This window comes from Aquarana catesbeiana, linkage group LG01, assembly GCF_042186555.1.
Source record: "Aquarana catesbeiana isolate 2022-GZ linkage group LG01, ASM4218655v1, whole genome shotgun sequence".
NCBI lineage: Eukaryota > Metazoa > Chordata > Amphibia > Anura > Ranidae > Aquarana > Aquarana catesbeiana.
This window is the reverse complement of record NC_133324.1, coordinates 479,638,193-479,654,184: the sequence shown is the minus strand read 5'-3', so window position 1 is coordinate 479,654,184 and position 15,992 is coordinate 479,638,193. Positions and strand designations below refer to the sequence as shown.

General features: G+C 41.8%; 1 protein-coding gene across 1 annotated transcript in view; it reads right to left on the bottom strand.

The window, feature by feature from the left end:
* The window catches only part of FBXO10 (F-box protein 10), a 180,210-nt gene that overhangs the window by 39,617 nt on the left and 124,601 nt on the right, over nucleotides 1-15,992 (bottom strand). The gene's annotated exons all lie outside the window — the stretch shown is intronic.

The following is a 15,992-nucleotide window of genomic DNA, read 5'->3' as shown; positions in this document are numbered from 1 at the left end:
CCTGTATTACATTCTAATTTCCGGGCTTATCATATTTCTATTTCACCTTGGGAGTTAGACCCTTTCTGCTGTTATATGATTATTTTAGGTTCCTGTTTGGATCATTTTTATACATAATTTATGTTGTCATTGCGCTGATTCTGACCAGCATCCATCTCTATTTCATTGTTTTTTATGTTTTTAGCCCCCTTTTTTAATTATATATAGTTTTTTTATATATATCTTTTTTTGTAGTTCGGTATTTATTCCCATTTTGGGGGACACTTGTATTTGTTCATTCAGTAGACATTACCCGATACAATTTTTTCATGGTTCACTATTACCATGGCTAACTCTGGGAAAATGGCCCCTGCTTCAGCTCCAGCAAAATGGATGACTTACTGAGTAAACAGGAAGACTACTGGAAAATGGCCACCCCATTTGTTTGCCATGCGGTCCACAACAAAATGGCCACGGCAATAATCTGTCACTATTAGCCTATTTAAGGACACCTCACTTGTTAGCCTTTATCCCCTGATGAAGTCACGTGACCCGTGACAATACAGGTTGGGATTGGCTGACAGGCGCAACCAGAAGTGACGCTGGTGACATTCAGCCTGTGTGTACTAAGCTTTACACTTATATTAAACCACCCCCTCCTACCTTAAATCCAGAGAGATTTTGCTTCCTAGATCACCCAATTGCTTGTCAAAAAGCCTCTTACTCAAAGTCCATATGTTTGATTAGGATTGCAGAGGGCATGTGCAGGTCAGACCGGGAAGATTTCTTAACACGCAATCTAGTCAGCGATAGCTTTCTGGATCAAGAAGGGGTGAATATAAGACAGAGAGAGGTTGGGGATATGCTCCAATATAAGGTGCAGATAAAATTTAAGCATGTGTAGAGAAAGGAGTATGACATAAGCATTTTATAAAAGCCTCTTATCAGAGCCACTGTTTACAACATACTTCCTATGGGAATTTAACATATCTCAAAAACACCTAGACATGAACATTATCAGTATCCCCTTTGTTTACATAAATGTTTCTAATCCATCCCTTGAGCTATGAAATTGGTAAGTATAATTTCCGACATCTGTTTTATATAATAAAGTATTTGATCCCCTGCTGATTTTGTACATTTGCCCACTGACAAAGAAATGATCAGTCTATAATTTTAATGGTAGGTTTATTTTAACAGTGAAAGACAGAATACCAACAAAAGCATCCAGAAAAACACATTTTTAAATAAGTTTTAAATTGATTTGCATTTTAATAAGTTAAACAAATATTGGTTCTTCTATCAATCAACAAGATTTATGGCTCCCTGGTGTCTTCTATAAAGGCAACAAGCTGAGATTAGGAGCACTCTCTTAAAGGGAGTGCTTCTAATCTCAGCTTGTAACCTGTATAAACGACACCTGGAAGCCATAAAAACACCTGTCCACAGAAGCAATCAATCAGATTCCAATCTCTCCACCATGGCCAAGACCAAAGTACTGTCCAAGGATGTCAGGGACATTATTGTAGACCTACACAAGCCTGGAATGGGCTACAAGACCATCGCCAAGCAGCTTGGTGAGAGGGTGACAATGGTGCGATTATTTGAAATGGAAGAAACACAAAATAACTGTCAATCTCCCCCGGTCTGGGGCACCATGCAAGATCTCACCTTGTGGAGTTTCACTGATCATGTGAACGGTGGGGAATCAGCCCAGAACTACACAGGAGAATCTTGTCAATGATCTCAAGGCAGCTGGGATCATAGTCACAAAGAAAACAATTGGTAACACACTATGTCATAAAGGACTGAAATCCTGAAGCACCTGCAAGGTCCCCCTGCTCAAGAAAGCACATATACAGGCCCGTCTGAAGTTTGCTAATAAACATCTGAATGATTCAGAGGAGAACTGGGTGAAGGTGTTGTGGTCAGATGAGACCAAAATAGAGCTCTTTGGCATCAACTCAACTCGCCATGTTTGGAGGAGGAGGAATGCTGCCCATGACCCCAGGAACACCATCCCCACGTCAAACATGGAGGTGGAAACATGCTTTGGGGGTGTATTCTGCCAAGGGGACAGGACAACTTTACCGCATCAAAGGAATGATGGATGGGGCCAGGTATCCTTAAATCTTGGATGAGAACCTCCTTCCCTCAGCCAGGGCATTGAAATTGGGTCATGGAGGGATATTCCAGCATGAAAATGACCCAAAACACACGACCAAGGCAACAAAATAGTGGCTCAAGAAGAAGCACATTAAGGTCCTGGAGTGGCCTAGCCAGTCTCCAGACCTTAATCGGACTTGGAGAGGATCTGCGAAGAGTGGGACAAAATCCCTCCTGAGATGTGTGCAAACCTGGTGGCCAACTACAAGAAACGTCTGACCTCTGATTGCCAACAAGGGTTTTGTCACCAAGTACTAAGTCATGTTTTGGGAAGGGGTCAAATACTTATTTCACTCATTAAAATGCAAATCAATTTTCAACTTTTTTGAAATGCGTTTTTTTTTGGATTATTTTGTTGTTATTCTGTCTCTCACTGTTAAAATAAACCTACCATTAAAATTATAGACTGATAATTTCTTTGTCAGTGGGCAAACGTACAAAATCAGCAGGGGATCAAATACTTTTTTCCCTCACTGTATTATGCAGCCAGTTTGAACAGCACACCCAGAATATGACTTTTTTGACATCTCATAATATACACTGTTGTAGTGTTAAAGAGGTTGTAAAGCCTTTTGTCATGTCCCTACAATCCCCTAACAATTAGGTAACAACATGTGCCCCACTGTATATCCTTTATTAAAAAAAAAGCCAATTTCTACCTTATTTCAGAGCACCTCTCTCCTCTTCCAGTCTGTCAGTTACAACGGGAGGGGCCAAGACCTGAGTGGTCACGTGAAAGAACCTTTCACTTCTGAAAGAAGGCAGAAATCGGCTTTTTTAAAAAATAAAGGACATACAGTGGGGCACATGTTGTTACCCATAAGAGTGGACTGTAAACTGACCACGGTGTCAGGGCTCAGCAGCTACGATAAACCATGGTCAGTTTACAGGGCAGAACCAGGCAGGATCAGCCAGGCATTTCAGGTGATAGAGCCAAATTACACAGCACAAGCACTGTGCTGTATAAAATGCTTTAAAGAAAACAGATCCATTTATTTTATTTTTTTAAGGGTTACGGTAAAGGAAATTTGTAAATTCTGTATATAATTGTATTATATTTTGTATGTATTGCACACTTCCCTCACTGTGCACACGGCACTAAATAAGGTTTTCATTACACGTTTGCATTCTTTTGAGTCCTGATTAGAATTAGCCTGCCTATGTTAAGCCCCTTATTACCATACAAGTACAGTTGTAATATTAATGTGATACCTACGTAATCATGTTTTTAAAAACCTTCAATTGCGTCATACTAAAGCAGAACAGTTATTTGGAAAGATTGCTGAGTGTATCTTTTGTGTCTATTCCCTACTGCAGTATTTATTAATTTGGAACCACTAATCAATATGAGGATAGGAGTTGCCTATCTATAAAATTCCATGTCAGATGGCGAGCCAGCCAGGAGGGGATTTACAGGTGACCCTGAGAATCTGAAACGAGGAGCTTGAGATGATCCGGGAATTTCTGATAATCAGCGGCTGAGGTAAGCCTTTTGCTTACATTTGAGTTATCAGACTTCCTTGATTGGTAATGCATTTTCAGGACAAAGGGTACCTATTTTACTCCCCTTAATCGAACTGTATTGATTGGTGGTTATATGTTATGTTGTCACTGTCTACTGTCCATCGGAGTGTTATAGATAAGAAAGGGAAGAATAGTGCTGTTTACAGGTATATGTAGTACACATATGCTAGATAAAGTAGTTTAGAGGCAAGAGAGTATAGGCACAAGTAGAGAAGAGAGAAGACTAGTCAGTCATTATGGGCATTAAATTAGGTAAGGGAATGAAGGGTAAGAGACCCTCAACAATGCCCAGTGCAACAGGAGCACTATAAAATATATGAACCGAAGGTGCAGCCCCTAAATAAATGGTTAAAGTGGACAGTGATCCACAATAGGTAACACGGTTACCAAAGTCCACAGGGGCTAAGAATCTTGCAGATTAAACAGCTAAAGAGACAGCTAAATACGTGAGCAGGATGGATCAAGGGTGACAGACATTAAACACCAGACAGAAAGGAAAATTTTGATGTCAAGTTGTGGGTCAGGTAAGATGGGATGAGCACTATGGCTGCCTGTCTGATCATAGAAGCTAGAGTATTTGAAGTATGGGATTACAGTACATGGGATGTATGGGATATCAGAACAAATTAAGAAAAGCAGGGACAAATAAAGAGTTAAAAGAAAGTGAGAGAATGATGTACGTGCGTGCGTGCGTGTGTTGTGTACAAATGGGAAAAATGTAAGCGATTTTAGAGAGATAATCGTGTATGTGTGTGAATGCTGGGACTTTTAGTTCTACATCTTGTGTGTGTCATGTATGCAGATGTGACCCCCTCCTTTGCGCTCTCATGAAAGAATGTAGCTGGGATGAGACATCAGTGATCAGCTGAAAGGACACCCATGCCAATTCCTGTTTTTTAGACAAAACATTAACAAAATGTGCCGAGTTAATTAATCGAATGATAAACAATGTGATCACAATTTTGAAAAAGTTTTTTAAACATAGTACAATGAAGGTTTTATTTAAACGTGCATCACACACATTAAATATCCTTTGATAGTGTAAACAATGCACTTAAAAAAAAAAAAAAAAAAAAAGAAGAATTTAAATAAAATGTCCTCCTTTAAGGAAATATATCTGTGGATGTATATTAGAATTATAGTGTGATATTGAGATTATCACTTGGTATTAATTTCTGATAGAAGACAGCCATTTTTTAAATTTTACATTTTTACAATAAACCCTTACTGAGAGAAAAAAAGAGTAAGATGTGGTTGTTAATTGGAATACAGCTGCCATAATATTGAACTAATGCTGGCCATACACTATACGAAAAATCGGCCAAACCCATATTTGAAAAACGAACATTCGGCTGTGAGCGCAAACAATCGTGCCATCATGTAATGACCGATAAATCGTTCAGTGGACATAAATGAATGCATTTTTTGTTCGCTTTTTATTTTTTACATATACCTATTGCAAACAGTTCGGACGGGAAAAACATTAACCTTTCAATTTATCGTTCGTTCAGCAGAAAATTTCCAAACTTGTACTTTGTTTTTTTGGCTCAAAAAAATCCCAACGATTATCAATTTTGTGCCCATTAACTGGCCGAAAAATGACCGAACTGTCTAAATGACCGAATTTTGGCCGACTTTTCGTATAGTGTATGGCCAGCATAAGGCAGGCCATACATGGGTCGAATTTCTAAAGAAAAAATCTTATCTAAGATTTTTCGTTCGAATTTCACACCATTAGTGGGCTGCAACAACAGCCGATTTTTGTGCAGCCATCAAATTTGAGTAATCGTGCATGTTGGAAATTTTTAGAAAAATTAACGATTCTCTAATCAATAATGGGAGACTTGCGCAAGAAATGTAATCCAAAAAGAAATGCGCATGTGTAGGAAGGAAAAGAAAATTGCCAGAAAGAAAAGAAGATTCCCAGCCACGAAAATTCTTTTCTGTAGCAATAGAAGGTGAAATTGCAAGCTTGGTTGGCCGACTTTTGAAATCAATGGTGGCACCATCGGATCAAAAAATGCACGAAATTTCTGATTTTCAAAAGAAAATTCTTTCGAAATTCAACCATGTATGGCCAGCCTAAAGGTGGATGGGATACATAAGAAGTTTTTCTACAAAGATGAAATCTAAAGGTCTGATAATAACTTGATGTGCGGTCCATAATGTGTGAGAGTAATAATAAATACAGTTTAAATATAACAGACCCATCACATCAAGTCCACACACCCTGTTAGGATAGATGCCCACTTGCAGCCAACTGTTTTATAGTTTTTGATCTGGCTGAGAGCTTTCTGTTCTGTTATATACAGATTGTTGGTCTTTTTGCTTTTACTTATCATTATTTTTGAAATCCAAAGCAGAATGTGTGGATTGTGAAATGATGTGCCCCTTTTCCTTGTAAGTGCAGTGGTATAAGCAGAAGAATACTTTTGATTTATGGACATCTCTGCATGACCACAGGGTATTGTTATTATTTATTATGTTATGACATCAGGAAAATAATGTCAGATGGAAACTAAGGACTTGTGTTATTTTGCTAAAACTAACAACAGAGCAAGCAATGAGAAATTATAATATTGCCAGGAAAAGGTTGTGTTTTTTTGAAACATAAAACTGAAGTTCTTACACAAACAGCATGACGGAAATAACATGCCATTGTAATATATTTATGCAAGTTTGGACCCAGTAATGAAGGGTTCACCCCGATATATCAGAGTAGTAGTAGCAAGGTGCTACTGGACAAAGTTTACAGACATCATTTTGTCGCCATTACACAAGTGTGCGCAATTTCAAAGCATGACATGTTAGGTATCTATTTACTCAGTGTAACATCCTCTTTCACATTATACAAAAAAATTGGCTAACTTTACTGTTTATTTTATTTTTTAATTCATGAAAGTGTCTTTTTTCCTCAAAAATTGCGTTTGAAAGACCGCTGCGCAAATACTGTGTGACATAAAATATTGCAACGATCACCATTTTATTCTCTAGGGTCTCTGCTAAAAAAAAAATATATGAAAATATATGTAAGCAACAAATGTCAGAAATAGGCTTAGGCATGAAAGGGTTAAGTAAGCAGATTTAATATATACAATATTCCTACGCGTACAGCAGCAGGAATAAAACATCTGCAATGTGTGTTCACTGTTGGCTTGTTACAATCTGAATGCCCAAGGGACCATTAAAACAAAACCAGCAAAACTAATCAGAGATTTTCTATGTCTAATGAACCTCGTAACTACCATGTTACTGTGAAAGCATTCCAATAATCTTACAATAGAAGCTACAAGAATATCAGGCAGATAAAATGACTGTGTACGTGGAGATGAAATTTACAGTGGATATAGTTACTTTCAATGTTTGTTCCATTCACTTAGAACACATTAGAAAACATAGTGCAAGGAATAGTACTCATTAGATAGGTCAAATACACTAGTTTTAGAGCTGAAATATAGGGAGAAAAAAAAACAATAATGAATCCAGTTATATGTTTGTAAAAAAAAACATTGAATTTATTTTTATATACAACATGCATACCCGAATCTGACTTTACATTAGCCCTCTAAATGGTTCTAAATTTTTTTCACTCTAATGCATTAAGGTAAAAAGTTCCCCACTACGTGTTCCCCCCAGCCCTAAACATATGCCTGACTGCTCTCACCAATTCAGCGCTGCCCTGTCTGCAGCACCACTCCCCCACTTCCTGGTTTCACAGGAGACCCTGGTAACAGCAGGATTCACAGGCTTCTGCTGCTGTCAGTCAAACTCCTGTTAGAAAGGAACAGGGGCGTAGCTTACTGGCGCTATGTGTGTCTATGGATGCAGCCCAGCTCAGGAGTGCAACTGCACGCATGCCCCTTCAGCGCATTCAGCGGCTTGCTAGAGGGGCACCCAGAGGAAGGAGGAGAGGACACAGCTGGTGGGGGAATCCAAAAGAGGAGGTAAGGGACCACTCTGTACAATAACATTGCATAGAGCAGGTAAGTATAACATCTTTATATCTATATATGTATATATTTATATATCTCATTTACAAACACTTTCTGCAATCCGCTGCACAGTATCACATAGACTTGGAAAGGGAGCCTTAATACTCTTACCAGTCAGTGCTTTGTTCCTTTGCACAGCACAGACAATTTAAGTCAATTTGTGAATGTGTTAATTTAAGGTCAGTTTGCACCATGCATTTTTCCACCCTGCAATTCTAGTCCTTCTGCTGCACCAGCAGAAGGACCAGCTGGAGCTGTGAGCTTGTACTTTCATTGCCATGGCATGTACTATACACCACTGCTAGCAAAAAGGTAAATGTGACTACATGGTAAATGCATCTCACATGTGGCTTAAAAGAGAAGTTTGGGATTTTTTTTTTTTAGAAATAACACTGACCTAGGTGGTTGCAGCATCGGACCAATGCTGCATCTGTGAGCAGGCTCTCTGCACCATGCCATGCCCCCCCTCGTGCTCACTGAAGCGCTGGGCTGGGGAGGGGGCGGGAGCGGCTGGCTCAGTGGCGTGCTGAGAGGCTGAGCCAGATTCCGGTACAGGCCTCTGGGTGGATCCCAAACATATGGTCACGATCTGATCTTTCCGCAGCCTGGACTGGCTTTGTGGCGTCAGCCAACAGCGGGCTTCAGCACAGTATAGTATATGCGGTGCCATTACTACTAGTGTTGGTATATGTCCCCCGCTTTTACGGCTGCAGTTTTCACAGAATCGAGTGTTCACTTGTCAACCTTACCAAAAATTGCAACCCTCATTGTCGGAGACTAACTCGGTGCTTGACCCAAGTCTGGACTGCTTGAAGCCTCTTCACTATGAATCTAAGTTGTTTGGTCAGTGGTATGCTTCCTTTGGGTATGTTGACCTATGGCGACAGAGGAATCCCTCGGCTAGGGTGTACTCGTGTCAATCCCAGACCTACCGTGCTCTTTCCAGGCTAGATTATGCCCTGGTGACATCGGATCTAGCCTCCTCTGTTCATGCAGTCTCATATATAGCACAAACAATGTCAGACCACTCTGCCCTTTCAGTAGAGCTGCTGTTGGGGCATAGGCCCTAATTTCGGCTGTAGAAGCTCAGTCCACTCTGGATAACCACCCCTGATCTGCAGGACCCTATACACCAGGATATGTCCCATTACTGAAGGGACAATGCGGGGGTCCTCCCCCATGGGCCCCACTTGGGATGCCTTTACATAGGAAATCCACCCAGGCTACTCTCCATACTTTGGAGTCCTCCTTAGAAGCAGCTAGGGCCCAATATACTGCACTCCCCACTCAAAAACAACAACTATATTTGTCAACTAGGTTATATGAACACAGTGGAAAGAATGGCAAATTGTTGGCATATATTTCTCGTAGAGCATACACTAATAGGTCTATATCACACCTTAGACTCCATGATGGATCAGTTTCATTGGATCCTTCGACCATTAACCAGACGTTTAGGTCCTTTTATGAAACCTATACTCGGCTCTGGCACCCCCTGCCGAGCTTGAGTTGGCGGGCTTCTTTGAATCCATCCAATTTCCCAAATTGGAGGACTCCCACAGACTTATTTTGGATAAACCCCTAACGATTGAAGAAATTACAGAGGCCATATATTCTCTCCCTTCAAACAAGACTCCGGGGTTAGACGGTCTATCCGCAGAGTGGTACAAGCACTATGTGGAAGACCTTGCAAAAAAACTACATTCTCTGTTTGAAGCTGCATTGGAGAAAGGGATGTTTGCCGCCACTATGTGCAAAGCTTTGATCCTTGTACTCCCCAAACCTGACAAAGACAAATTATTATACGGGTCCTATCATCCAATCTCACTATTAAATAGTGATGTTAAAGTGCTGGCCAAACTCCTAGCTATAAGACTACAGAAGGTTATCCTTCACCTTGTCCATCAGGACCAAACAGGGTTCATGCCTGGCAAGAGCACATACGATAACATTCTGCGTCTTTATTTACATGTTCACAGGGCGGCCACTGACCAAAAAAGAGGACTGATGTTATCCTTGGATGTGCTGAAGGCTTTTGACACCGTTAATTGGTCCTTCCTTTGGGAAACCATGCATCGGATGGGTTTTAGCCTTCACTACATCAATTGGGTCTGCTCTACACTAACCCTAAGGCCAGGGTATGCACCAACAAGGACATATCTGATGTTTTTTCTTTACAGAGGGGTAGGAGACAAGGCTGCCCACTTCCGCCGCTTCTGTTTGCACTGGCCATAGAGCCTCTTGCTCTGGCAGTGCGACAGTCGGCGATGGTGGGTGGCATATGTTATGGTGAGCAAATGGAAAAGATCTCTCTCTATGCTGATGACGCAATAATTTACCTAGATGGCTCGGAGCAGTCCTTTGTGTCATTAATGGGGGTCGTGGATGAATTCGAGAAGGTCTCTGGCCTACGGGTTGGTTGGGAAAAATCTGTTGCCTTTCCCATTGGCCCTAACCTCTATTACACATATCTAACTCGCTCCAAACTGGTCATTCAGCCCACATTTAAGTATCTCGGGATCCATATAAATGCAGATCTGTCTACTTATGAATCCCTTAACATAACTCCAATTATAAACACACATGGAGACTAGGCTCCGCACCTGTACCTCCTTGCCTCTCAATCTGATTGGCCGTGTGAACATTTTTAAATGATATACCTACCCAAATTTTATATATGTTTTTCGTGCACCCCAGGTATTTTTGTTACAAAAACTTTTTTAAAAATTAGACTCGATTTTGTCCACCTTCCTCTGGCAGGGGGCACATCCACGTATTGCAAAAGCATCTCTCCAAGCTGCTAAAGTAGATGGCAGATTAGCTTGTCCAAATCGAATGCACTATTTTTTGGCATCACAACTTTCCTACGTCTATGAATTGTTCCTGGAGACCTCCTCATCTCCCTCCACCACTCTTCTGTCTGCACTCTATGGTTTTAGGGCCTCAGCTGTGGATGCACTACACAGGTCGATATCTAAGCTCTCCTATAGAGGTTAGCTGGCTTGCCTGGCATGAGGGTACTAGAGCGTTGACAACTTTGGGCAAAATCCCAATTTCTCAGAGCTCCTGCGTCACCCGGACTCCCTGTGGTGGACACGACTAGGGGACACCCATATCTCTCACATTTTTGTTCATAACATTTTTGCTTCCTTTGATGAGTTGAAGGCCAGGTGTGGAGTGACTAAAATTATTTTATAAGTATCTTTGTTGCGTCATGCCATCTGGGCACAATTTGCCGGTTTGACCCAGGAGCTCTCAGAATCACCTTTGGAGGTGCTGTTGTCCTATCCAGATATTGAGAAACTGGTTACAAAAGTCTATTCATGTTTTCAGTCAGCTGGGGTCAATCCCTTCCAGCTGGCTCAACGGAAATGGGAGGTTCTGATTCCTGGGCTGTCTGAGGAGGGGTGGGAGGAGGCCTCTGAAATCTGCTTCCAGGACCTTATAAGTTCTAATGATCGCTATACACAGTTCAAATTTATACACCAGCTGCATTACACTTCTGCCAGATTGGCCCACATGGGCTTTGACTCTGCATCAAATATTTGTGTACATGAAGTAATATAGCAGGCAATATGAGAGCAATAGCAGCTCAATAGTCCATACAGCAACAGTTCTTAGGGTGAGGTGGCAGGAGGCAGCTGTCCTCAGAGAAAAGCCAGCTCTGTAAGCAGATTATGGAAGAGGGAGAGACACAGGAAACGCCAACCTGAGTGTAGTATATAAGGTACGATTTATTAGCAAAGTAAGAAATGCACTTACAGGAAATAGCATAAAAACAGGCTCATCTGTAAATGGTTGTGTCTGCAGGTGTAGATCAGCATCCAAAACGAGAGTCCACGGTTCTGGCAGATGACTGGGGGAGCCTCAATCCGTCCTGTGGCCACCAGGAAGTCGGTCTGGGCCACCGTGGAGCACAGGGAGATGACATCACCAGGAAGCAGAGAGACACCAGAGGTGTCAACTGCTTCTCCTCTGGTGTCTCTGGACAGATTGATGCTCCCCCAGTCATCTGCCAGATCCGTGGACGCTCGTTTTGAATGCCGATCTACACCTGCAGACACCACCATTTACAGATGAGCCTGTTTTTATGCTATTTCCTATAAGTACATTACTTACTTTGCTAATAAATCATACCGTCATAAATCGTAACTACACTCACGTTGGCCCTTCCTGTGTCTCTCCCTCTTTCACAAATAGCTTGTCAGAAGTAATAAGGTAGCCTACACTGTTAAGTACACCAAAAGTGGACTTACACTTTAAGACGCTATTGCTGTATCCAGGAATGATCTTCATTCTAACCCAAAGAGGTCCTATACTTAAAACCTAAGTTTTGGTTGTCTATCCGGGATTAATTAGCGTAATTTAATGTAGATTTTCCACACATGTAACAGAGCCTAGACCCTCTTCAACATTCTTTCAGTCCCACCCACTCCTATCGCTGGACTATGCTGATGGTGCATCAGGAGGTTAGGTCTAGGTACGGAAAGCATTGTCCAGTAATAGCTTGCACTTCCACTAAAATGTAATGACAAGGCAAGAGTCACGTAGCTCATAGTTGAGGCACAATACAAAACAAAAGGATTAAGACAGTGTTTAAAGCCCGTCTCCAGGTAAAGTAATAATCCTCTCTTGCAGTGGGGTTGTCCCCACGCTGCAAGAGTCCCATGCTCATTCATGTCTAGTGGCCCGCACAAAGTAGTTTTAATTACCTGATCTTCTCTCCCAGCACCTGAAGCTCCCCTCTTCTCCCCTACGCTTCAGCAGTGGATTGTCCTTCAGTGTCCCCATGTCCATGGGCTCTGCAATGGACTTTATGACTTCAGAGGACCTGCGACCACTGAAGCATAGATGAGAAGAAGCTGTGGGGACCAATCTTACAGCATGGAGGGGATCTTCAAGAGCAGGTGATCAGGTGAGTAGACCTAAACCCTCTAGACCAAAACAAGCATTTAACCCTTGCAGTGCAGGGGCAGCCCACTTCAAGGGAGCATTTTTCCTTTCCCTGGAGTTTAGTTTTAATGCAGTAGATGTTATTGTGGTAAAAAAATTGTATAAAGTGCAATGTAACAGCTACAAGTATTATCAGGGTGCAGTACAGACAGTGGATGGAGACCTGCAAGCTACTGTGAACAGGTAGGGGAAAGCTGCCAGATCACCTAGCCTAGGTGGTAGGGCAAGAGCTGCAAAGAATGCAATGAGGACACTGGGAAGAGAACTTCAAAGAATGTAGTGTTTACTATAAAGAGTGCACATCAGTAGTTCTCTTCTTTCAGGCATATCTCTCACCAGGGCTTTTTTTCAGCTGGAACGCGGGGGAACGCAGTTCCGGCACCTCCAGCACTGAATGTATGTAATAGCATGGGGTGTGGGGTGTGCTGGAGGGTCTATTGGATGTTGTCTGCTGGGGGATCTATTGTCACTGGTTGGGATCTGATTTTGTGTGAGGGTCTATTGTTGCTGATGGAAGAATCTATTGTTGCTGGGGGGTATTATGTAGCTGGCTGCTGGGAGATCTGTTGTTGCTGCTGGGGGGGTGGGGTCTAATGTTGCTTGGGTGGATATTTTGTTACTGGGTAGTTCACTGTTGCTGCAGGGAATCTATTGTTGTTGGGGTGAAGTCCATTGTTGCTGGGGGAGTCTATTGTTGTGTGGGGATCTATTTTACTGCTTTTTTTTATCATTACCATGTTCCATACAAATGATTTAGCACCACAAAATGATACTTGGTTCTGTATTCTCTAAGAGGGGCAGTACTGGTAGGTGGGTAGGGGGTGAAGGGACAGTGGTCAGAGGTGGGTAGGAGGCAGAGACAAGGGGTGACTCAGACAGGGGGAGTTCCTGCACCTACTCTCACTGAAACACTGGAGCTGTACAAGGACAGATGGAGTAAGGGGAAGGAGTCATTCACCAATTCGCCTGTGTGTGTGTGTGTGTAAACTCAAGCTTAAACTACTGGGCTGTGTAAACAGGATTTTTAACAACAAAGGAGCTAAGGAGACAGAGGAAAAACAGGTGAAACTAGCTGAAAGTTCCACCTGCTGTCTGGACTAAAAACTGCACAACATGCATCCATTCATATCTAATATTACCTATTTACTTTTTTTGTTTAAACCATAATAAAAAATAAAAAAATTGTACAGTGGGGACGGAAAGTATTCAGACCCCCCTACATTTTTCACTCTTTGTTATATTGCAATATTTAAGTTATTTTTTTTTCCTCATTAATGTACACACAACACCCCATTTTGACAGAAAAACACAGAATTGTTGAAATTTTTGCAGATTTATTAAAAAAGAAAAACTGAAATATCACATGGTCCCAAGTATTCAGACCCTTTGCTCAGTATTTAGCAGAAGCACCCTTTTGATCCAATACAGCCATGAGTCTTTTTGGGAAAGATGCAACAAGTTTTTCACACCTGGATTTGGGAATCCTCTACCATTCTTCCTTGCAGATCCTCTCCAGTTCTGTCAGGTTGGATGGTAAACGTTGGCATCTCTCCAGAGATGCTCAATTGGGTTTAAGTCAGGGCTCTGGCTGGGCCATTCAAGAACAGTCACGGAGTTGTTGTGACGCCACTCCTTCGTTATTTTAGCTGTGTGCTTAGGGTCATTGTCTTGTTGGAAGGTAAACCTTCGGCCCAGTCTGAGGTCCTGAGCACTCTGGAGAAGGTTTTCGTCCAGGATACCCCTGTACTTGGCCACATTCATCTTTCCCTCGATTGCAACCAGTCGTCCTGTCCCTGCAGCTGAAAAACACCCCCACATTATGATGCTGCCACCACCATGCTTCACTGTTGGGACTGTATTGGACAGGTGATGAGCAGTGCCTGGTTTTCTCCACACATACCGCTTAGAATTAAGGCCAAAAAGTTCTATCTTGGTCTCATCAGACCAGAGAATCTTATTTCTCACCATCTTGGAGTCCTTCAGGTGTTTTTTTTAGCAAACTCCATGCGGCTTTCATGTGTCTTGCACTGAGGAGAGGTTTTCGTCTGGCCACTCTGCCATAAAGCCCCGACTGGTGGAGGGCTGCAGTGATGGTTGACTTTCTACAACTTTCTCCCATCTCCCAACTGCATCTCTGGAGCTCAGCCACAGTGATCTTTGGGTTCTTCTTTACCTCTCTCACCAAGGCTCTTCTCCCTTGATAGCTCAGTTTGGCTGGGCGGCCAGCTCTAGGAAGGGTTCTGGTCGTCCCAAACGTCTTCCATTTAAGGATTATGGAGGCCACTGTGTTCTTAGGAACCTTAAGTGCAGCAGAATTTTTTTTTGTAACCTTGGCCAGATCTGTGCCTTGCCACAATTCTGTCTCTGAGCTCTTCAGGCAGTTCCTTTGACCTCATGATTCTCATTTGCTCTGACATGCACTGTGAGCTGTACGATCTTATATAGACAGGTGTGTGGGTTTCCTAATCAAGTCCAATCAATATAATCAAACACAGCTGGACTCAAATGAAGGTGTAGAACCATCTCAAGGATGATCAGAAGAAATGGACAGCACCTGAGTTAAATATATGAATGTCACAGCAAAGGGTCTGAATACTTAGGACCATGTGATATGTAAGTTTTTCTTTTTTAATAAATCTGCAAAAATGTCAACAATTCTGTGTTTTTCTGTCAATATGGGGTGCTGTGTGTACATTAACGAGGAAAAAATGAATTTAAATGATTTTAGCAAATGGCTGCAATATAACAAAGAGTGAAACATTTAAGGGAGTCTGAATACTTTCCATCCCCACTGTATAAATCTAGAAAGCATTCCTCTGAATAATGCTTTATACTGTCACTCCCTTATGTATATATTAGTCAGATACAAAAAGAACATGAGGCTACAGTGATTTTAAAGAGAAGCAAAACAAATATATTTTTCACTGTTTCTATAGTTACACCAATGCAGACTAGGATGCATGCAACCTTATGATGTTTAACCACATCACATCCAAATTCATTGGAATGGATTTCTTAAAGTACCATAACTGATGCCATTTGTTCAAGCACCCTCATAGTATCTGTAACAATTACTGAATCCATTGAAAACCTCTCACCAGCCTTTCTACATCACTCCACTGCCAGAAAATGATACTGTTTAAAAGACTTGCATGCTGGTAATATCTGGTTTGAAAATGAGGTGGCAGAAAGGGTTTTTTTTTCCCTGCTCCCTATTCAGCATGTAAAATTGAACATTTATTTTCAAAGCACAGGAAACTGTGATCCTAGCTCTGATCATGTACGAAATGTACTATGTAACTGCCATTTGATGCCGCATGATGCTGCGGAGTGCTCACAGAGAGCATAGCATAATACAATCACTGTCTAGACAAAACC